This window comes from Cupressus sempervirens, chromosome 10, assembly GCF_028749045.1.
Source record: "Cupressus sempervirens isolate cs-2001-9-10 chromosome 10, ASM2874904v1, whole genome shotgun sequence".
In the NCBI taxonomy this organism is placed as follows: domain Eukaryota; kingdom Viridiplantae; phylum Streptophyta; class Pinopsida; order Cupressales; family Cupressaceae; genus Cupressus; species Cupressus sempervirens.
The window spans coordinates 456,266,821-456,290,819 of NC_143127.1; the positions used below are offsets into that span (position 1 = coordinate 456,266,821).

General features: G+C 32.9%; 1 pseudogene; it reads right to left on the minus strand.

Moving 5' to 3' along the window:
• Window positions 1-1,111: 1,111 nt before the first annotated feature.
• Window positions 1,112-22,895, minus strand: LOC149534665 (heterogeneous nuclear ribonucleoprotein 1-like; annotated as a pseudogene).
• Between the last annotated feature and the right edge of the window lie 1,104 nt (window positions 22,896-23,999).

The window sequence follows — 23,999 nt, forward strand, 5'->3', positions numbered from 1 at the left end:
AAATTCTTAGTGGACATCCTTAAAACATGATCAAATCCTTGCAACATTATCTCTATGATTAATGTCCATCCTGCATGTTGCTCTACATAATATGACACAAGAATAATTGAAAACAATATCAATCACTTGATCATCTTAGGCATAAGAGATTCAATAAGACTTGATTCTGCCCATGAGTCTATCATGAACACTTCAAAATAAAATTGAAACAGGAATTAAAAAGATACAACTAGAAGCTTGTTTGGACCAATATTTAATACAACTACCATTACATAAGTTGCAGACACCCATACAAAACTAAAGAATATACCTAATTGAATTAGATATACAGTTCAAGTCACATGTTGAGACATAGACCAAGTCACTCACAATGTGATTGAATATCTAAAGCCTAACTTGATCATTAAATCTAACTGTAACATTAGCTAGAACTAAGATCCAAAAAATGACCCAAACCAAAATACTTGTAATTAATTTCACACAAAAATTTCCATTCCTTGGCCAGTGTATGCATTGGATTGTACTATATAAAGTGCTAAAATACACAAACCATAAATATTAAATCAGTGATATATTTAGTGTATCTCAGCTACAAAAAAACTCCAAATAATTGTAGTATCAACCAGATCGCCTCAACTTCAAAAGATTAGAGAGATTATACTATCCTCTCAACTACAAAAATAGATAGGCAAGCATGAAATTTGCAAGCATAAATGTAATCTTACCCTAATTAGCACTTAATATAGTATATGTATAAGCATGTCATATTACACTGGGATGCGGCTATTTTTCATATAAAAATGGGATGTGGCTATTCTCTATACAAAATATACTATTAATCAAATTTTTAAAAATGAAAAATATAATAGATTTTCATGAAACTTTTAACATTTGTTCCTTGAGAAAAAAAAAACATTTGAAAAAAAGTATAAATAAGAATGAAGTTGAGACTAATCCTAATTGGTCCATGAAAAAGACCTGAAAAAAAATTTGCCTCTAAAAAATAACACTACAAAAGAAAATAGAAAATATTTCTGAATCGTATTGATTGTCTCACCTCTATATCCATCAGTAGGTTTATCTTAATAGCCTAAATGTATGTTGTTGGGGTTTATTTATGCAACCCATCTCTGATTGTGCTTAGTCCATAGCCTACTAAATTTCCTCCAATAGGATCAAATGGTTTTGAGTTCCAAGTTGAGTCTCCATAAGCAGAGTTGTTGTAATTATCAGTGTATGTACCTCCATAGGCCCCTGTTGTTGAGCTATATGTTGCCACTTTAGTTCCATACCCACTATTTTGTGTTGGATAAGCACTGGCACTTGAGCCATAGATATTTTTAGAGCTTCCATAGCCACTTGAATACCCAGTAACACTTCCATTTTCTTGGTTATTACTACCTTGACCTAAGCCCCATGCTGCACCCCCACCATAACCACTTATGCTCCCATATCCTCCAACATATGGTATAGTTCCATTACCCCACATATTTCTCACTGAAGCTGGATCATTGTTATAAGCTCTAGTTGCTAGATTTTCATAGCCAGTGGGAGCTCCTCCATAAGTGCCAACTATGCTAGTTGAATAGGTTGGGTTGGTTCAAAAAGAAGAACTATCATAGTTGCCTCCATTCATTGTAGGTCCATATCCTACACCATTTCCATAGTTGGCCCTAGGTGCATTGTATCCACTTCATGTAGGTCCATATGAAGTGAACCCACCTGTACCTCTTGGAGTAACAACATGCTTAGTATTCATTCTAGACCCATAGGGTAGTGCCACACTTGAATTAAAGCCATATCCAAAATTCCCTCCTCGACCTCCTCTTGAAGTATAGCTGACATTCCTAGTAGATTGTTCCTTGGGGATTGACCGCTTGACCTCTACCATCTTTCCATTGAACTCATGAAAGGGCTTTTGCACAACAACCTCCACAGCATCTTCTGAGTCACAAGTGATGAAGTCAAATCCTTGAGGTCTATGAGTAGTGTGATCTTACCATTCAACCATCGATCATGTTTTTTTCCAACACAACCCTCTCTGTAATAGATGGATCTGCAAAAACCACAAAGCTAAAACCCCAAGCTCATCCTGTTATTTTGTCCTTCATAATCACTACTTCCAAAACATCTCCAAATGCTCTAAAATATTCTTTGACTCGCTCCTCTCTTCTCACCCTGTGTAGCTCCCACACTCCAAATGAAATGCCTGTAGCTCTCGCATGCACTCATAACAATAAACCTTTTTTATTTTAACATGTTATGCCCATGTTGGTCAAAATTTTGACTAACATGAGCATGGATTTTTTTTTAAAAAGATATTTTTCCTTGCCTATTTTGACCAATTTGACCCCATTTTAATAAATGGTCAAAAAAATTGGTCTAAAAATGAGGTCAAATGTACTAGTGGGTATGAGAGACTTCGTAACTACTTGATCCAAATTAGTTTTCAAAGAAAAATTGATAACAATAGTCTGTATATCAAAGAAGGACCAAATAAGAAGATTGTGTTGGCAGAAATATTCATTGATGACACATTATTCATAGGGAAATGATGACTTTTGGAAGGCATTTTTAGAAGAAATGAGTAAAGAATTTGAGATGTCTATGTTTGGAGAAATAAAATTCTTTGTTGTAGATCCAACAAAAGAAAGATGGTATCTACATTACTCAATCTAAATTATCAAGGAGATACTAAAGAAATTTGGAATGAAGACTCAAGACTAGTTGGAACCCCTATGTCTACTAAACATAAGTTTTCCAAAGATGATGATTCCAAAGAGGTAGATCAGACGACATACAGATCAATAATTTGAAAATTGTAGTATGCAGTGCATACAAGGCCTGATATTGCATTAGCAATTGGTATGGTGGCAATATTCTCAACAAATCCCAAAGAAAATCACATGATGGCAATCAAAAGAATCATGAGATATCTGAAAGGTCCTAAAGACTATGGTTTATGGTACAAAGTAGGAGGCAATTTAGACTTAAAAGTATTCATAGATACTAATTGGGCAGGAAGTATTGATGAAGGAAAGAGCACCAATGGTGGAGCATTCTTTCTTGATAAAAGACTAGTGCCTTAGACAAGCAAGAAATAGAATTATATTTCTCAATCCACAGTAGAGGCAGAATATGTGGCAGTAGCAGTTAAATATTCTACTATTGTTTGGTTCAAATAACTTTTGGTAGGTATGAAGATAGAGATCAAGGGTCCAATGGTTATGTATTGTGATAACACCAATGTAATCAATATATCAAAGAATCCAGTGATGCATACCAAAACAAAACACATTCCTATAAAATATCATTTTTTAAGAGAATTGGTACAAGATAAAGAAGTCAGATTGGAATATGTAAATACTAAAGAACAAATTGTAGACATATTCACCAAGCCATTACCTAAGGATGCATTTTTGTATCTAAGCGGTAAGATAGGGTTCATTCCCCTATCTAAAGCTCACTAAATGAAGTATAGTCATGCATCAACAAGAGCATGTTGAAGATCAATCAATTGGTACAGTATCGATAAGGGGCATATTGTAAATGAACCAAAAAATAAGGTACATTAATATTCACTAAATATTGTCTTTGGCATGAGATGTCAAAGAGGGAGAAGTTTACTATCATATCTCATAGAAATTTTACAAAGAGAAAGAGAAGGAGATGTCAATAAGAGAGAATGAACTTGGTCTGATATCAAAGACATAGTTTTCTATCATAAGAAGATGTTGAAGACATAAGTTTTCTAACAGAGGGAGAAACTAAAGGCACAAGGAATTCACACTGATAGAGGGAGTTCTCATGGATGAGAATATGAGTGAAACTAAGAATATGTTTCTTACTTTATTCTTACTCTCAAATTTTATTACACTATGACGTGTTGTGTTTCCATCAATGCTGAAGAGCGAGATTGTTGAATACAATTGATTAATTGTATATTGTCTTTGATGTTACACAAAATGTCATATCATTACCAGTTAGTATATGTCAAGCTCACATAGCCATTGAAGATAGTTTTTTGTGTTTACCGTGCATTCCATAGTTTGCCTAGTTTAGAAGATAGTGTCTATTGAGTTCACTCAGGTGTCAAAGGAAAGTTTGCAAAATTTGAGTGTTAATCGAGCTCACTCAGTTAATAAAGGAAATGTTGGATGGAACCAATGTTAACCAAGCTCACTCGATTACCAAAGGAACTTTGTGAATATAGAGTATTGACCGAGTTCACTTGGTTAACATAGGAAAATCATTTTTGAGTTAGCATCTATGAGCAAGGTTAGCTAACGAAGGATTTTCTTTTTTTTGGCATTTTGAGTTCAATTAATTTATTTGTTGGTTCTAGCTGACTAAAAAGATGAATATTAATTATTCTAAGTTATATTCAAGCTAACTTGACAATATGAAAGATATAAATACAAGGTCAAATTGAGAATTAAAACAAGTGTGATAGTGGAACATAATTGAAGATTTGATGATGTTAAGAGGAAGTGAATTGGAAGGATAAGAAAAATATCCTTGTTGAGATGCAAAGATACATTCGATCAAGAAGGATCAAGTATACAAGCCAAAATTAAGATCTATAATCAGCAATTCAATTACATCAGGAATCAAGTCATCTCATTATTACTCTCTAACCATTGTAGCAGTGATCTGAATCTCTTAATAGAGTTGGCTTAATAGCTATTTGTAAATCCTCTAACAAGATGAAATTTCTATTGAATTGTCTAAAGACCTCTAAGAAGGTCACTCCTAATAGGGTGATTAAATCCTCTAACAGGGTCACATCTAACAGTGCATTTTAAACCTCTACCAAGGTTGGCTCCTAACAAGGCTCACTTTAGAAGAGTGAAAATCAATAACTAGTTGCAATTGGTGGTTTCTCCCAAATTGGGTTTCCATGTTAAATCTTGATTTTTAGTTATATTAAAAGATTTAATTTAAAAGTCCCAATTTTAGAAAACTACTTTAAAAGGATTTAGAAATTAAGTTTTAAATATTTTGTAGCATTATTACTTAATTAATAAATATGTAAAATTTAGTGGCATTTAAATAATGTACTTAAGTTATCTTTATTAATTAAATAATGAATAAATACCTTTTTATAAAATTACTTTAAATGTAGTGTGGAGAAATAAATAAAATAACAATAAACAAATATTATTTAATTAAAAGTGATTTAAGTGTGCATGAAAAGAATAATAAAATAAAATAATTGCAATTTAGAAAAAGTGGAGACGAAAACCCTAAAAGGTAATTAGAATTTTATATTAGAGGGTTTATTGCACACATAGGTTTTGGAGAGCAACCCTGGGGTTTGGAATAGAAGGAAATTTTTGTGACTTGAAGGATTTTGTAGCAATAGGAATTTCACTACTTGTCATACTTTAGCATCAGCATGAGGTGGAGTTTGAAATCTCATGAATGCATTTTCAATTGGAAAAGATTGGTTTGCTCCGTGCTTGGTTGGATGGTTGAAATTTTTTCTATCATCTTGATTGGTTTCTAGATCTGATTGAAATTAGTTTCTCATTGATAAGTAGGAGATAATTTCCACAACAAGTCAAATTGTGATATTGCTATCAGGATTTAATTATGTGATGTTGTGTCAAACTCATTGATCCATGTTTCATGAGTAGTGATTCACCATGAATCCATCTCTCATGAGAATAAATGGAATACTTAGCACTCATTAGATCTAGGTGATGTTCACAAGGGTGAAACACTAGGACTTCCCAAGAGCTCACCCATCCCAGTACTACTCCAGCTTGAGTGTGCTTAACTACGGAGTTTCCTCCATGGTTAAACCCAAAGCTTGCAACCCCATTTGCAAAACCTTCAGTTTATCATTGTTTTACAGAAGAAAATTTAAAGAGAAAACAAAATAGTGAGCTAGGGTTTGGTTGAATAGGATTGAATCGAATTTACAAATTGTTTTAGAATTCTTCTTGTTTGTTTAAAAAATAAATTACATACATTTAATCTACAATTAGGTTGTGATCTTCTTATTATATATACATATATATTTGATTATAGATATTTATACATTTGATTTTTTAAAAATATAATAGGTTGCTAGAAAGTTTCTGTACTAGACCTGTACCTGCACCTACAAAGAAGAAAATTAAAATATATATTTTTATTAGAAAGCTTCTTATAAAATAAATTTAATTTAAAATAATAATCAAACTAAATTAAAAATCAAATAAAAATAAAATCCACCATAAATATATAAGTGAGGGCATCATTGGAAAACATGCTCCACTTTAATGGATGATAAACTTATTAAAGTGGAGTACAAACATTTTTTTGGCTTTACTTTAAAAGTACTCAAACCTATGTACTTCCTATTCCATGTAGGTAAGAGGTATCTACTAGTTTTGAAAAAGCAAAGTAAGAAGACACCTTTTTATAGTTTAGTATTATTTGATTTATTCAATTAGTTTATGATTTGATTAGATTAAATTGACCTTTATATAATTGGTTATTTAATTGAAATTCAGTTTATGTTGTTTCTATATCGAGTTATAGTTTATTTATTCTATAGTTAATTTATGATAACTTACATAGAATTTTATAAATTAAGTTAGTTAATTTATGATTATAAATAGGTCTTATTTATTTATTTTTAACAATTGAGAATTTGATATAATTTAAATAATAATTTATTTTGACTAAAATGAATTGAAATTATAATTAACATTAATTATATTAAATGGTTATTTAATTTTTTTGTTTACACAATCTTATGGCCAAAATAATTCGGTGAAAAAAATAAATAAATGAATGAATTAAATCATATGAATGAAACCTATGGTTTTCTATATTTTCTTTTTGGGTTTTTTCTGTGGTAATTATTTCTAAGATGATTTAGTATTTTATTATAATGGTTTTTCTTTGCGTTGTTTAGATGGCCAACTAGGACGTACACCAGAGGTTTTTTTTATGATTTCTTCTATGATATTTATCTGCTCTAGACTTACGATGAGCTTTTATTTTAATTTCAAATTTACATTTACAAGACTTGCTATGTGGTGCATTTATGTTTACTTGAGTTGGGAGAACCAATTTATTTTTGGGTTTCCTGTTAAGGAACCAAGTTTGATCATTATGGGTGTTGTTGTATTGGACACAACTAAGTTTTATGTGCTTGGGAGAGGTTGTCTAAGTACATATCCTTGGGAATGACTTGTAGTAGGGGTTTGGGACCCAAAGTGGTCAGTGCCAAGGTAACTTATTGTAAGTTATGTAATAAGTGATAATCTAGTAATTAATATTTTGGGAAACACACTAAAAAGATAAGTTAGAGATATTTGCCTCACCCATGCCTTGAGTGCTTGTACAGACTAAGGATGGGAATGGGATATTACCTAGTGAAAGGTATGACTAGTTTTTCTCATCTTCTTGAGAGGGTATTCTAGTTTTGCATGTGTCACGTTGAGGTTCTAGGGTTCAAAGTAACCAATCCAAGGTAACTCAACACTTGAAGGTCTAAGGTCTATTGAGAGACTAGTCCAAGGTAATTCAAGTAGTTTGACCATGTGATGACACTCCTAGTATGTAGCCTACATCTTCTCTAAAGATTTTTTTTGTACCTCTAATGGTGTACTTATTGTTGGATGTATTTAATGTGGTTATTTACTTTCATTGATGATGAAAGGCAATTCATAGATGATGTCCTTTTGACATGTGGTTCTTGACTTGAGGTGGATATCTGTCATTGACTTTATCTTATGATTTTGGCAATTTTATCTATTCTTGGTATATGAATGATGTTTTATTATGTGATGTTGGTATTGGATTGAGTGTTCTTTCTTTTGGATTATCTTATCTTATTGAGTAGTATGTGCTACCTTTGAGATAGTGTTGGATATTAGGAATTCCTTGCCTAGGAATGTTTCATGATTGATTAGCCGTATGTGGATCATTCAATATCTTCCCTACACGGTGGGAGTGGAAGCCTGACTAGGTAACCACATGATTAGGAGGTAGCATCTTCTCACCATTTGGGTTCCCCTCACATTGCCAAATGTTGGATGTTCATTGCAACAAATAAACCTTTATCATTCTTATTTCTTATCTCAAAGGCTTCATTTCAGCTAATGTATATATGTTATCATGTATTCTAATGTATTGTATGTATTCTCACATACCCTATGACATGTGCATTGGATGATATTTGTTGAATGTACTTTTATTGTATTAGTTATACTTATGCATTTGCTTATGTGATTATGTATCTATTATTTCTTTATGATCATGAGACATTGTACTTGAGACTTAAACTAATTAATACAAACTTCTTAACATAACTCAACATGAAGGAACCCTTGAGGAATTGAAACTGTATCTATAATTGCTTATGTGTATTTGATGTATATTTTTATATTTCTTCCACATTAAAGTTATCTTGATGTTGTTTAAACTTTTTTTTTTAAATTTTAGCAAACATTGTAACATGTTAGATTTATTTCTCTTGGGTTCTTGAGTGGGGCATTGCACATCAAGGAGTTGTGAGATTGTGTACATGAAGTAAATGAAATTTATGAGAAATTTGTGCTAGTACATGAATACTTTTAGTTTAAAAATTAATACAAAATAAGATGAGATGATGAAAATGACCAATGAGATGAAGAGGATGGATGTTCAAGTGATTCACTTGAAACAAAAGATCAACAAAATCTATAATGAGAGGAGGACATTGGAGAGAAGTAGAGAGAAAACATTACAAAGGTTTAATTTATTGTGAGAACATCTCTATTTTAATATTGACACAATGCAAAGACAACTTGAAGATTTTTTGAAAGCAAAGACATCATATGAACACTTCAGCCATCCAAAATTTCAAGCAATTGAGTTAGCATATTATGGATTATGTGCACTTATCACAGTTTCAAACTCACTAAAAGAAACATGGAATGATGGACTAACCAACTTGAAGAATAAATTCATTGATTGTAATGCATTGTTAAATAGTTCATTAGCATGAAGAATAAGGTAGCAATAAAATTTTGACTTGTACATAGTTTCTTACTCACCCTTGCCATTGATGTCAAATGGAGAGTATAGTATGGAAAATTGTATTTGAATAAGATAGAGTATATTCTTGAAAGTGGGAGTAATATTGTAATTAAGAGATATAAGGATTTAAATATGGTATAAATAGATAACTATCTACATTTTGAAATTTTTGTAATGGCCATGTGAAGATTTACAAGTTATGAGATTTTGATTTTTGGAGCTTAGCCAATTTTCCCATAAGTTGCCATCAATTCCAAAGGGGTAGATTGTTGGAAATTTGGCTAGGGAAGATAGTATGAGTTTATAATTTATAGTAATATATACTTAGTATTAAGAGATAATACTATGGAGATGAAGCTTTGGTAAGAAGACTTAGAAAATTGTCTACGTATCATGAAGATTATCTATCAGTAGAGACACGCTTTTGATTGACAAGCCTCACAAAGACATTATTGGCACATGCACACTAATGTGGAGATAGTATAGAGTGTTAGGATTTCGTACCTATGTGTGCAATTCATTTGGATTAGTACAGATGAAGTTATTGTAGTTTTACGAATTACAATACTTAATAGAAAAAATATGACAGAGTTAAGGAATTGGATATTTTATGTTTGGTTTGTTTATCAAAGTTATTACTTAACTAATTAGGGATGACATCCTAGATGTTAATCCTAAGAGTATGAAATATAGCTTTGTATTTTGGGACACATGTGAAAGCATGAATGCTGACATGACATAACATTACGGAATAATGTGGTATAAAGGATAGTTTTGGAAATGTGAAGTTATGTGTGGTTATTGTGATAACTATGTTATTATTTTGTGATATGAAATATTGTGATCAAAGTAGTAAGAGGTTGTGTATGTAAAGTTGGTATAGGGATCTATAAAGATCATATCAGATGTTGAATATATCAACATTGAGAAAGAGGTTTTTGCATGTATTGTTTTTGTATACAAATATCATTATATATTGCATATTTGTGTTGGAAATATAAGAGGAGTAACTAAGAGGGGAGGGATGAATCAGTTTCCAAAAAATAAATCCTAAATCCTTTAGATGTCAACATAGAACATAAACTTCACTAAAAATACAGATGCTCTGTAAATACGTAGGAACTCAGTTTACATTGGCAAATATTGTAACTTTGCAAACACTAAAATAGCAATAGTAACTTAGAAAATGAAAATCTTAAGAAATTATTAGTGATTATCCTTACTTAACTTATTTTCATACACATGAAATAAATAGCATGAATAAAAGTGACACCAAGATCTAACATGGAAGCCCAATTTGGGAAAAACCACCTATTGTAACTAGTTACTGATTTCACTCTTCTAAAGTGAGACCTGTTAGGAGCCAACCCTATTAAAGGTTACAAAATACACTGTTAGGTGTGAAACTAATAGAGGATTTAATCACCCTATTAGGAGTGGCCTTGTTAGAGGTCTTTTTGACACTTCAATCTAGAAATGTCACTTTTTTAGAGGATTTACAAATAGTTGTTAAGCCAACTCTATTAAGAGATTTAGATCATTGTGACAATGGTTAGAGAGTAACAATGAGATGACCTAAAATTTGATGCAATTGAATTGCTAATTATAGATCTCAATTCTAGCTTGTATACTTGATCTTTTCTAATCAAATGTATCTTTGTAGCTCAACAAAGATATTTTGCTTATCCTTCTAATTCACTTCCTTTAAGCATCTTCAAATCTTCAATTACTTTCCTACATTCAATCCTCAACTTGAAATTATATTTATATCTTACACAATGTCAAATTGGCTTGAATACAAGTTAAAATACTTAATATTCATCTCCTTAGTCAGCTAGAACCAATAAACAAAACTATTAAACTCAATATGCCAAAGCAAGAAAATCCTTCGTTAATTGACTCTACTCAATAGACACTAACTCATAAATGATTTTTCTGTGTTAACCAAGTGAACTCGGTTAACACTTCATTTCCATGAAGTTCCTTTGGTAACCAAGTGAGCTTGGTTAACACTAGTTCCATCCAACATTTTCTTCATTAACCAAGTGAGCTCAGTTAACACTCAACCTTTTGCAGACTTTTTCTTTGTCACCCGAGTGAACTCGGTAGACACTATCTTCTGAACTTTGCAAACTCTAGAATGCTTGGCAGACACTTGAAATTGTCTTCATCGCTCGAATGAGCTTGGCATACACCGATTGGAAATGATATGACATTTTGTGTAACATCAAAGACAATACACATTTAATGAATTATTTTCTATACTACCTACCCCTACTTGACTTTTCTATTGTATTGTTGGATTCTTTTAGGCTAGTTTTCTGATTGTGTTTTATGATTATCAGTACTTGGTTACCAAATTAGATTAAATGTATTTCATATTCAGTTGATAGATGTGTTTGTTGAAATATTCAGGACTAACAAGGTTACTGAAAGGGGAGGGGTGTATCAGTAAGCTTTAAAATTTAAACCAATTCAACATAATAACAAATTCACCATTCATTCATCTACTTTACTGTATGCATGAAAAGATTAACACACTGATTTGGTGACCCAGAAACTTTTCAAATTGAAAGTAGAACTGGGGTGGAGATGATGCCCACAAAACTTTAATACTGCAGTATAAAGTTGGCCGGTTAAGGCTTACAATGATCACTTCTGGTGATCTGCCCTGTTAGGAGCAAGTAGGACTGTTAGATCCACCTTGTTAGAGGATTTACAAACATACAATAAAGTATGCACTCTGTTAGGAGATTTACAAAAGACTATTAAGTCTACCCTGTTAAAGGATTTACAAAACTGATTCACCTATTAGGATGAAGCAGTGGATTTTCTTGCAACTGGTTTGCTGATTAGATCTTATGTACTGATCACTTGATGTGATGGATATATCTTTGCTGCTCCTTGATAACCTTGTTGAATACTTCGCTACTGATTCTTTTTCAATTCGCTCTTACTTCACTGTTACTTCTCTTCATCATTTTTTTTTTTTTTTGGATCATATTTGCAAATGGCACAATACATTACATATATACCATTCCAATATTTTCAGCAACAAGGTCGGCCAAACACAAGTGGACAAAACATTACTGAGTCAGCCAGATAGTAGAAAACTCAGGTTCCTCAAACTCACTCGGTGACCTTCTGACACTCGGCATCCACTACATTACACGGCATCGTCATGCACTCGGTAGAGGTAGGGGCTCGGTCCATACTAATCACTCTGAGTAGCTTGGAACTTGGTAACCACTGGTGACTCGGTAAACATTGTGTCACTCGGTAGAAACTAACTCCTTCAATTCACTTGGTAAGCACTGAATACTTCTTTTACCTTTCTGTCTTGGTAATCACTGAAACCTTTATTTACCTTCCTGACTCGGTAAATACTAAATCCTTCGTTTACCTTCCTGACTCGGTAAACATTAAATCCTTCGTTTACCTTTCTGACTCGGTAAACATTAAAACCTTCGTTTACCTTCTTGACTCGGTAAACACCAAAAACTTCGTTTACATTTCTGACTCGGTAAACACTAAAACCTTTGTTTACCTTTCTGACTTGGTAAACACTGTTGAACATACTTGGTAGCCAACGAATGCTCGGTATGAACTGTAAACTGAGTGATGAACTCGATAAGCATTCAGAATCAAATAAGTGTTGTAACTAATGACAAATGTATCATTATTCCAACAGTGTTGAGTTACTTAGTTATTTCAAGTGTTTATGATTTTTTTGATGATGACACTTGTATACAGTGATTTTAGTTACTTTAGGATGATAGCTAGATAGGAATGATTATTATGCATTTTCTATGGTTACTTACCCCATACTTGCATGTTTATGGTGTATGTGTATATTGTCTTTGTATTTGACGTTCCTGATGTGGTTGAGGAAGGGAGTCATAGTCACTTGCTAGTCAGGATCTACATAATGCACCAATTCCTTTCATTGCCTATTTAATTTAGAATATATTTGTTTGTACATGTGTGAATTTTATGCAGATTGTATGTACCTGGTATCAACTTTCCTAAATTGCTAGGATGAGTGTACCCTATCATAGTATTTCAATGATATAAGTGGGGAGATAACTCTTAAGTCCAAATCCTAACCTAAGCCAATTGTCCTATAAAATAGGACAAGTATCTAAGTTAGTTTCACCTTTCCAAATTCATCAAGTGACATGAATTCATGATTTTGACCTTGGTGTTTGATTTAGTTTTACGTTTTGTATGATGGGATTTCATATTTAGTCTCATGGGCATGTGGTGATTTTCTATTATAATTAAATTAAATTAAAAGATAATTTAATGATTTAATTTAATGGAAATTTTATAAAGAAATTTGATATTTATTATATTTAATTAATTGAAAAATTAATTAAATAAAAGATTTATATTTAAAGGATTTTATTAAAGTTTTGTTTTTGACATATTTATATTTATTTAATTTAATGATAATTATTTAGGAGTTCTATTTTAATAATAAACTCTAAATAATGTTATTAATTAAGTTAATAAATATATTATTAAAAATGTCTTGTGAATTAATTAAATAAAAGAATCAAATTTAAAAGATTATATTAAAGTTCTATTTTTATGTATTTATATTTATAATTTAATAATTATTATTTAGGAGCTTTATTTTAAATAATAAACTCTAAATAATATTATTAGTTAAATTTAAAAATTTATTATTAAAACATCTCATGAATTTATTTAAATAAAAGAATGAAACTTAAAGATAAAGTTATGGTTCTAATTTTGACGTAATTATATTTATTTAATTTAATAATATTAATTATTTAGGATCTCTTTTTTAATGGAGATTCAGCTTTTTCACCTAGTCTCTTTGGTTAAGAACCAAGGACTAAGGGGTATCCATTCCGCCAAATTTGCCCAAGGCATGATCCCAGCCTCATCCCTTTTAGATGTCAAGGTTCTTGCACTCAACAAGACTTGATCCCTGGTGGGCTCTTTGTGAGCATTTCAACTTCGCCAGTAGACCAAGGGAAACTCTAAATAATATTATTAGATGAATTAATAAATATATTATTAAAACTTCTCATGAATTTGTCAAATAAAAAATTCATTTAAAGATAAAGTTATAGTCTAATTTTGGGCGTGATAATATTTATTTAATTTAATAGTAATATATTTAAGAGTTCATTTTTAAATAAATGCTAAATATTATTATTACTTAAGTTAATAAAAATTATATTAAAAATGCTTCAAAAATTAATAAGAGAGAGTAAACAATTATTTAGTAAAGTTTATTTTAATTATATTTCATAAAGCTTGTGAATGAAATTAAAATATAATAAATTGATCAAAAGGAGAAAGAAAATTAATTTAATAAAGATATTTTAGAATTACTAAGAGTTGTGCATGAAAAGGTAAAAGATAATAAGTGGTAAACAATAATTCATTAGCAAGTTCCCTTGCATGATTGCACAATTAGAGCCCCAAATTAAGGGAGAACTCTTTATCAAAGATCGCATGATTGCACAATCAAAACCCCAAATTAAGAGGAGAACTATTTATCAAAGATCTAGAGCTCATTATGCAATTACACAAGTTTTGGAGGAGTAATTTTGGAAAAGGAGGTTTTCAAAAAGAAAGAGAAATTCTTGCGTGCTTCATGTGTTGTTGAATTAGCATCAGATTTAGGTAGAATCTTGTGGTTAATTTGCATAGTTGATTTACATTCTTTAATTTTCTTGTCTTCTTCATGTCTAGTTAAATCTATTTTCAAAACTTTTAGAATTGTTTGAAACCCTTGTGATTGAAATTTATTATTTTATATTCTTGATTGAAATTTATTATTATGTTCATGAATGAATTAATGAAATTGAAACCTTGTCATATATTTGAAATTGTTCTTTGTTCGATTATTTGTATATGAGAAATAGAGATTTGAAACCCTCGTGTTAAAATTTACTATTCTTTACTCTTGAATACATCTAAGAAAGAGTTAAATTGAAAACCCTTGTTTAATTATTTCGGTATTTTGTAATTGGATGTTGAAATTGGGATTTAGGTTTTGAAAAGAAAATGAATTTTATTTTATAAATTTTAATTGTTTGATTTGTGTTTCTCTACCAGATTACTATTGGAAAGTGTATATTTTTAGTAAGTTTCCATTTTTGGGAAGTTTCCATCTTTAGTATGTTTCCATTTTTGGAAATTTTTCCCTTTAGTGAGTTTTCTTTTTTGGAAAGTTTCCATTTTTAGTAAGTTTTCATTTTTTTAAGTTCCCATTTTTAGTAAGTTTCCATTTTTTGAAAGTTCCCATTTATAGTAAGTTTTTATTTTCGAAGAGTTTCTATTTTTAGTAGGTTTCTATTTTGAGAAAGTTTCTATTTTTTTAGCAAGTTTATATTTCAAGAAATTTTATATTTTTAGTAGGCTTATATTTTAGGAGAGCTTTTATTTTTAGCAAGTTTGGATTTCGAGAAAGTCTCTATTTTTAGTAGGTTTCTAGTTCAAGAAAGTTTTTATTTTTAGCAAGTTTCCAATTTTAGGAATGTCACTATTTTTAGCAGGTTTCCTTTTTAGGAAAGTTTTACCAAAGTTTAATTAATTTAAAATTATTATGGTAATAATTGATAATTATTATTACTAATAATTTTAATAAGTATTGTTAAAATTTTTAATTTAATTATTTGAAAATTTAATTTATTACTTTATTTTTAAAATATAATTCTAAAGTAAATTGAAAATCAAATAAATTAATTGGGAGAATTATTGGTTATCTTTAGTAAACTTGGGTTGTGCTTGATGATTCGATTGTATATGAAAATGATTTATATTGCTCGGGAAATTTTCTCATATGAAAACCTTAGTAATTAACATATTCACTGAACTCTTATGTTTGATAATGAATTGAACTATGAAATAATGTTTAAACAACTTTATATGATTTTTTGAATCGTCTGAGATTCTAGTGAACTTGGAAACAATAGTGAATTTGGCAACTAGAGAAATGGAAATTGAAACCCTCTTTGAGATTGTAAACTTTATGAACTATAATATTTGAAAAACAAAATGAAAACTTGAAACCAATAAGTGAGAATTAAACTTGTGTTTTCAAAACTTAATGTATTGAGAAAATGACTTTTGTATGTTATTTTTATGACATGTGTTTTACTGTTGCATATCTAGTTGACTTAGTACTTTAACCAAATTAGGATGTCTACCAAAGGCTTGGGAGTTTTGTTTTGTGATGTCATGATGATGTTTTGATCATAATCTTTTATACTCAAACATGGTAATGTGTCTTGTATACTCTATGAGGTGTTTTGATCTATTGATCATTATTTCTTTCCAGTGTTCTTGTGTGAAACTGAGTTGAATGGTGTGACCTATCTGATATAAACTTTGAGTCTTTGATCAGTTGTATTTAGATTGTTTTTTGGTTACTTGTATAGGACTAAGGTGTTTGTATGATTTGTTCTTGGTGATTTCATGTTATGACGTGGATTAATTTATGTGTACTTGATTTTCAATCAATCCTGATAAGATGATTGTAATGGTAAAATGTGTAATTTTGATCAGTGGTATCTCAATGCTTGTCATTTGCTTGTTTAAGAACTAATGTATGGTATGTATTCTTTTGAGATCTTTTTATTTTACTGAGATTAGGGTAGGTTATCTATATGTCATGCTGGGAAGTGGCTTGCAATGGAGGCCAAGGCCCTAAAGAGGTTGATGGGTAACCCATTGTAGGTTATTTAATAAATAACATTTCATTAAATGGGTTTGAAATGAATTAATAAGAGTCATTATTTTTCTCACCCATGCCTTGAGTGCTAGTATATGCTAGGATAGGATTAGAGAGGATGCTTAGTTGTGACCATGCTTCATTAGTATACCTTGTCAGTACGAAAGGATACTAGTGCCGCATAGAGTCACAAGGGGGCTAGAGGATTAAAAGACTAGCTAGGTAACCTTAGAGTTGGTTCATGTAATGACACTTGTCTACATGCATAATATATTTCCTATGTGTCTGTGTTGCCTTTGGGATTAGTTGATACTTGTGTCTTGCTATGTTTTAGTTAGATCGCTTTTAGGTTTTCCTTCACTTAGTTGTTGGTTTCTACTTTTGAGTTTTTTATCCATTTGGGACTTGAGTTTATCTCCTTAGTGTAGTGGGAGTGGACCCTTTTGGGTTCCATGAAATCAGGTGGTAGTGCTTTGTCTTATACCATTGAGATTCGACTATTGGATGCCATTGTTGGATGTGTCTGTGCAGATGTTCCTTCTTATCTAATCTTGTATTTCTATGATGGATGGTTATACCTTTTGTATTGTATTTGATTTCATAAATCTTATGAAATGTTGTTGTAATCTATTTTTATGATGTATATTCTTTCTGTTGTTTGTACCCTATGACTTATACAATGGATGATGGTGCATTATGATTATTTCCAAGTGACATTTGAGATAATTGTATATTATTTAAATGGCTTCATACTTGTATATTATTGTTTGATATGGATTTATTATATATTAGATTTAGTGTTAATTAAACTTAAATGTGATTCATCATTATGGGACCTTTAAGAGTTGCAACCTGATTATGTCGTGTTATTTAAGTGTATGTTGTTGCTTCTGCTATATTATTTTTGTTGTTGTATCTTTAACTTTATCATTAAAAAAATGTTTGACAAACTTAGTTAAACTTTAGGTTATGTATGCAAGAAAACCTAACCTGTTGGGAGCAAGGGTAAATAAGCACACATTAGTTGCATGGGTATATCAAATATTCAAAATAAAATGAAACACAACTAATGCTATGCTTGAGTTTTGCAACTCAATGCAACCAAAAAGAAATGTCCTCATGCAACCTCAAAATAGCTCAACAAAGGCACCCATGAGAGGCCCTATTGGTGTGCTTTAAATTGAAGGGATGTGGTGTGCTCTCCCAAAAAACAACTATGTGAATCCCTTGATATGAAATTGAAATGTAAAAATGATACTATGCTAAATGAGTGGAGAATGCTTTAAACAATGGCTATGAAATCAACCATGCTTGAGATCATTCAAAGGATATGAGTATAGAAATGCAAGAAACAAACTAAGCTAACAATGCAAATGAGATGAAAATCTAAAAACTACCAAAGGTTAGTAACAAATGCAACCTAGAAATCACTGAAAGCTCTAATAACAAATTAGCATGATAACAATGCAAATGAGGGAGATGGAAAATTCTTAAGAAAAGGGCTCTATCTATAGGCTTGAGAGAGGCCTTAGTAAGGTAGCATCTATGTGGCATCCACATAGGTGCCACAAGCGAGACATGTAGACAAGTCATGCAAATGGTCAACATTCAAAGTTTACTCACACCTATGTTAGCAAACTTGAAGAAAGGAGTGGGGGACAAAGGTGTAAGAGGTGTGGAAGGCCTGAGAGGTGTGAGAAGTGTGAGGGTTCCTCACACATGTGTGAGCACACATTTAGGAATAAAAGGGGGTTTAGCAAGGTGTTTAAGAAAATAAGTAGGATTAAGAAGTGGGTAGGCATAGAAAGATGAAAGTGATGGGGGTAGACTAGGTTTTAGAATAGGTTTAAGACTAAATTAAATAGGATTTAATTTAATCATAGGTTTAGAGAATTTAATGGAATGAGGAAATTAAATAAATAAGATTTATTTAAAAGAGGATTTATGGAGGATCGTGCATTAAATAAATTTAATACATTAGGGATGGAAATATTTAAATTAAATTTAAATACATTAGGAGAGTGAACGTATTTAATTAAATAAATTTAATTAAATAAGTAGAAGAATATGACAAATATAATTAATTAGTAAATAATTAATTATAATGTCAAGGAAAATATTAAATAACTTAATATAGTGTTTAGGACAATTTTAAGTGTCTACATTTTTCCCCCCTTTGACAAGATGTCGAGATGACATTATATCAAAGAAAAAAATATAGGTTGCCCTAGAAAGGATAGGAGTCTTAGGAGTGGTGTCAAAGCAACAACAGAGGAAGAGGGTGCCCCCTCACAAAAATAGTGCAAAAAATAATTTTTGGGAAATTTTTGTGAAAAAGGTCTTTAGAAAAAAAGAAATGGGAAGGAAAGGAAATAAATGAAGACATTGCATGACTTGGGGGTAAACAGGAGATCGACATGGCTTAGAAAGGACACAGGCTCAAAAAAGGGCCTTGGAGGGCCTATATAAGACTCCAAGGGGCTTAAGGAATAATCATTTGCACACCTAGAGAGTAGAGAATTAGAGAAAAGGATGGATCCCATCAATAGATTGCAGCTTGGCAAGTGCATTCAGGAGCACCAGATACCGACAAAGATGGGCCCATCGATGACTCGACTAATCCACCTTGTCAATTTTTTGATTACATAGGCTAGGTAGCATTTATGGCACCTTAAATAGGCCAAAAATGCAGTTGGGGTAGAGACAAAATTTTCCACCTTGTCATTTACATAGATGACAAAACATAGACTATGAGGTCTACGGAGATGACAAGATCCATCATGTTGTCTACATAGACAAAAAAAGAGGGAAAAGGGGGCTTGCAGAGGCAACAAGATACATCTTGTTATTTGTGCAGATGACAGAGGGGTGAAAGGTGGCCAAAGATGGGGAGGAGATGACAATCTCCATGTCATCATCTCTACAGATGACAAAACAACAGTCACCAGTGGGAAATTGGCGTCTGCGCAACTATCAGAGATGCCTAAATGGTGTCTCCAAAGACTAGCATCTACATTGATTGGCATCTACGTCGATCAGCATCTACATGAATTGGCATCTGCACTGATTCATGTCTTTGTCAATTAGGACAAATTGGTGGAGGATAGTGGAGGATGCCCCATACTAGAGATGGCATAGGCTAAAAGAAACTAATCATCTGCATGTCTATGCTGTAGGAGGAGACGGTGGTATTCTAGTCGAGGGAGCATTATCCTCTGACCATGATTTTGGAGGAGAGACTTATAGAGGCTAAGTGGGGACATGTGTGGTTGTGCATGCTAGAGCACATGTATGAGTGGCCAGATTTGTGATTACATTTAGCACAGCAATCAACACTAATCAAGTGATGGTACACCCCTACTTCGAGTTTTCATCTACCTACTAGAAAGGTGACTGTCACTCTTCTCGATGTGTTGTAGATTCTATGGGTGCCCATCTGTAGGATGTACCCAGAGTACGTGCTAGAGGGGGTAGATCCTTTTCTACAAGAGTGTTTTGTGAGGTAACAGCAGAGACTATTGATCGATAGATCATAGCTCACCTAGCGAGAGGCATTAGAGTAGAGATTGTCATGACTTGCTATTTATCTTGGATCATTGATTTGGAGGATGGTGCCAGACCATGTTGGGCATGGTTTCTCGATTGGATAGACATGGGTGCTTAGCACCTTGTTACAAAATGATGCTGCAGTCTACTACTAGGGCCAGATCATACTAGCAAATTTGTATCATGACCTCCACATGTGTGCTTATAGGGCATAGCAAACCATGGGTCCAGGATTGACATTGCTTATGGTATGGTCATGGGAGTACATCAGCATCACATGGTCGATCACGAGATGCAAGACCAAGAAATCCAGTGAGCCATCTACATGCAGATATAGGTCACTGATCCAGTACACCTTCATAGAGTCTATGGGCTTCTAGTGCAAGTGCTTGGATGAGATCATCATGTTTTCCTAGATGCCTTATGATGGTATGGAGTGATGGGGCAACATTTTGGTAGTGGGAGGAGAGGATGACATAGAGGACCAAAGATATCTCCCATATACATAGATAGAATATTGGCTTATCAGGAGGTCCATGCATGTGATCATGAGATTAATGCCCTCTAGGGTGCAAAGGCAGTTTGGGTGGATACAAGATGTAGTCCCTGATAGGTTCTTATACCCTATAGTATCTTAGGAGTATGGTAGGTTATGGGGTCATGGAACCAACCTGTGACTAGCGAGGATCTCTTGGTGATCGATCCAGCCAATGCCCTAGGTACATGACCAAGATTAGGGGGATGTTAGGATGACTCTAGCTTATGCACAGTGGTGGGCAACACATCAACCAATCTGATTGATAGTTCCTGGAGCACTACCACCAGCAGAGTAGGCACAAGGAGAGGGTGATAGTGTAGGGGATGGAGGACAAGAAATAATGATGCCACCACCAACACAAGGGGCTCAAGAAAGGTGATAGGGGTGCAAATCTTATGTGAGGAGAGTACTAGCATAGGGGCCACCACAGGGGCCATAGATATAGGTTCCGCCAGGGCCATAGGTACAGGTGTCACTAGGGCCATAGGTACAAGGGCCACCAAGGCCACAAGATGTAAACATGATTAGGGAAGAGTGGGATAGTCTTCGTACGAAGGTTACCCAACTCCAAGGTGAGGTACAAGTAGAGTGGGCATATGAAGACAATGCACATCAGGCCTTGGCAGCCCTACAAGTAGAGGTGTAGGCACAGAGAGCCAGAGAAAATAGTGCACAAGAGGCCTTGATAGCCTTGCAGGCATGGGTTGACACTGGTGAGTTGAGAAATTTTAGGATGGAGGAGGATGTTGAGGAGCTTGAAGAGATAGAGACCCTCTAGCAAGAGGTGGTTACATTACAGGTAGAGTGAGACACTCACCAGGCCTAGCTAGATGAGTACCGTCAGCAGTGAGATATAGCTAGAGAGGTAGTACAGTCTAGGGTGGCCATGGCGATGATGTAGGATGCGATGGCAGCTTGTCGAACAGAGACATGGGTAGTACAAGAGGCAGACTATTATAGGTCCTTATATCATGATGTCATGCCTATCGATCAATGCCAATCAAATTTTAAGGCGGCCTCTAGCTCATGGATGATAGGAGGCCAAGATAGGTCAGAGCAGTCTATCAAATAATGTTGGCCTCCATGAGGGGAGGATACAAGGGGGGCTAGGTTCTCATAGCTGGCAACCTAATTTTTTACAATGAGCAGTTTTGATAGTGGTGAAGATACAGCAAGTTTTTTGATGATGCATTTGTACACAATGATACTACATGATTCTTTTGTATACAAACTGTACACAGACATTTATTCTTTTGATATATATATGACATGATTTGATGGCCCTATGTGTACATGGATGATTATTTTTTATGCATGTGATATCTATAATGTGGATACTAACATTTGTGATGCAAGATGTGTGTGATGCGATGTTGCATATGATTTATATATGATGCCTAATGTGTGTATGATGCAAGTTCAATGGCAAATATGAGATGTATGCATTGTGTTATTTTACATGTATTGTGAGATGTTTTTATGATGTATATGCCACTAGATATGATGTTTTGAATGGATGCATTTAATGAATTAATGTAATGAACTCGTGATGCAATCTAATAATGAATAAAATGCCTAAGTAACATGCCAATAAGTGTATCCTAAAAAATTTTAGTAACTAATAAATGCAAAGTGAAATGATTGAACCTAAACATGTAACTATGAAAATGTAACATGAATGAACCTAATGAATGGACATGTGTCAAAACTCCTCACTGGTAAGAAACAAGTAGCATAGCATAGGAGGGAGGAAATAAATAGGACCCTTGTCTCAAGCGGGGTGCAATGAAACCCTATACTACATGAATCCTAACTACATGATACCAAGTGATTCAGTTGTGTTTATATGAAAGAGAATACCTTAGTTTGATTTTGCAAAAGATTTTATGAATTATATGCTATAAAAGCATAAATGAAAAGGCTCCTTTGTGTGGACTAGAGACTTTAGAACAATAGGTGTAGTATGCATAGTCATGATGGAACAAATGTCATATACACCTTGGAGAGGTCTAGGTACACCCAAAGACTTTTTAGGGATCTTTGGTGGAAAGTGTACTAACCTGTTGCCCCCATTGTGCCATGTATAAACATAACCTAAAATTGATACCTAGGTACTAAAGCATCAAAAATAGATCATACCACAAACAAGCATGTGTAGTATGAAAGCAATTAAGGTGTCACCAAAATATGGAAGATCAAGGCACACCATCAAGGGCTTTTACTAACACACAAAATGAAATCAACCAAAAAGAGACCTCATGACCAAGTAGTCATCCAATCCACAGTTCCTGCCAAGAACCTTAAGGTCTAGAGGTGAATGTCATACTGCCACATATAGGAAGGATTCATCCTATAAAAATGTGTTTTGTTTGACGTTAGTTATCACAAATGGTTTTTTGGAAAGGGTTGTGAAAAGAACAAGTTTCTTGAATCATTAAGTCTCAAAGGTAATTATGTTTAAGTTCTATTGTGGTCACTCTTGTGGGAAAAGCTCAGTGTAATGGGATTGGGACAAGCACTCAATAGAAAAATGCCTCACAAATATGAGGTCTTTTGAAAAATGGGAGTGAAGTGAAGCCTTGAAAACAAGAGATCTTTTTATTGGATGCATAAAAAGCATAAGTTAGGTAGGACTTTTGCACAAACAGGTAGATGAAATGGTGGAATGGGGTAAAGTGAGATGAGCCTTATAGATAATGGACCAAAATACTTTTTTTAGGAACTTTTTCTCCTTTTTAGTCTTTTTTAGGAACATTTTATGAATTTTTTTAGATTTTTATAATTTTTCTAATTTTTTTGTATTTTTGTGGGACTATAACAGCACTGTACAAGACCGTAAGACTCAAGCATAGAACCACTTGAGATGTTGGATATTTACAAGCTCAGGGAGTGGATCTCCCTTTAGAGTGGCAATTTGATATGTCCCAAAACCATATTTGGCTGTAATGATAAATGGACCAAGCCAATTAGCTTCAAATTTTATTTTCTTTTCACAGTTCTAGAGGTTCTTCATGTTATGCTACAAAACTAAGTCACCCACTTCAAACTCTCGTGGCTTGACTTTTTTGTGATATAGAAGTTGAAGAAAATTTTGATACACATGGAGGTGGTTTAGGGCATTGAGACATATCTCATTGAGGATTTGAAGCTCTTGCAAGTGAGCAACTCAGTATTCTT